At 39.0% G+C, this 1,588-nt stretch overlaps 2 non-coding genes across 2 annotated transcripts; both read left to right on the top strand.

Annotated features, from left to right (window-relative positions):
• Nucleotides 1-762: 762 nt before the first annotated feature.
• On the top strand, nt 763-845 carry LOC122737796. Its single transcript, XR_006354570.1, has one exon. It is a non-coding gene; the product is annotated as a small nucleolar RNA U2-19 (small nucleolar RNA).
• A 164-nt stretch (nt 846-1,009) lies between these two features.
• LOC122737795 lies at nt 1,010-1,079 on the top strand. Its single transcript, XR_006354569.1, has one exon. It is a non-coding gene; the product is annotated as a small nucleolar RNA U2-30 (small nucleolar RNA).
• Nucleotides 1,080-1,588: the final 509 nt, after the last annotated feature.

A 1,588-nucleotide genomic window follows, 5' to 3' on the forward strand; every position in this document is an offset into this window, starting at 1 on the left:
CCTGAGTTCAAATCTGGCCTCAGACACTTAACATTTACTAGCTGTGTGACCCTGGGCAAGTCACTTAACCCCAATTTCCTCACTAAAATTTAAAAAAAAAAAAAAGGAGGGTGTGAGTGACAGTGTCAAAATCTACAAAGAGGTCAAGAAGGATGAAGATTGAGGAAATTAGATTTGGCAGTTAAGAGATCCATGGGAACCTTGGAGAAGGTAATTTCAGTTGAATGATGAGGACAGAATCCAGACTTCAGAGAGTTAAGAATACATTGATAAAGCACTGGCCCTGGATTCAGGAGGACCTGAGTTCAAATTTGATCTCAGACACTTGACACTTACTAGCTGTGTGACCCTGGGCAAGTTACTTAACTCTCATTGCCCTGAAAAAAGAAGAAGACAAAGAATACATTGAGAGGAAAGGAAGTGCCAGAACAAATTGTAGATGACTTTCTCAAGGAGCATAGCCACAAAAGGGAGTAGAGATATAGGACAATAGCTAACAGGGATCAAGCGAAGGTTTTTTGAAGATGGGAGGACACACGAGTCTGTTTGTGGATAGCAAAAGAGGATGCAAGTAGACAGGGAGAGAGCCTTGGCAAGAAGAGCTCTTTATGTGAGGCATTATAGCCTGGGAAAGATCTGAGTGTAGAAGGATTGAAGGTTATAATCAGAATGAAGAATAGAATTAGGGGTCTTAAGGCAGAAGGAAAGATAGAATGATAAAAAGATTATGACTTCCTCTGAGATCTACTGTCATTTGAGGTAGATCAGTGATGAAAAATAGCCAAATATGAGCATCATGATATCTTCTGGTCTTTGTGGTGCATGCTCTGCATGTGTTTCTGAGAAGCAATTGAAGTTAGAATTGTTTGTGAGAAGAGTGTGAGGTAGGGCATGTGAGTGAGAATGTAGGTAATGGGGGACAAGTGAGAGTGTGAAGTTTGTTGAGAGAGAGAGAGAGAGAGAGAGAGAGAGAGAGAGAGAGAGAGTGTGTGTAAGGTTATTCAATTCTGTGCAGTGATGAAAAAGTCTTTTCTGCTGACCTTTTGATTATGAAGGTTTCTACACTTGAACTGAGCTCAAAAAAAAAAAAGATTATGACTATATAAAGGAATTTTAGAGTACATAAACAACAAAGTAGAACACTTGTAGGCTGATAGCAAGATCAAGGATGACCATCTCTGTAAGTAGTTTAGGTAGAGTGGAGAAATAGATCATGGGAAATAAGAAAACTGAAAAACTAAAAAATTAGGGTATTTGAAGAAGTATCAATATGTATGCTGAAGTCCCCTAGTGTGAATTCAGAAGCTGAAAAGAAGAAAAAGACTATGTTCTAGGCATTGAACTCAATAAAGCAAAGAATATCATTTATGGTAAGTAGATCACAGCTACTAGAATCTTGATTGGGTAGTAAATATGGATTGAATGGTGCATGATAGTGGGAGAGGGAAATTCTGAAAGTGGCAGTGGGTAACAAGGAATATTCTAACTCCCCCATCATGACTAATGAGTTGGGATGGGGGTCAGGGGAGATAATAAAAGGAGACAATAAGTGAAAATTCAACCAGGACTATAAAGTGTGGCCAGGGAT

Source organism: Dromiciops gliroides, chromosome 1 (genome assembly GCF_019393635.1).
Source record: "Dromiciops gliroides isolate mDroGli1 chromosome 1, mDroGli1.pri, whole genome shotgun sequence".
In the NCBI taxonomy this organism is placed as follows: domain Eukaryota; kingdom Metazoa; phylum Chordata; class Mammalia; order Microbiotheria; family Microbiotheriidae; genus Dromiciops; species Dromiciops gliroides.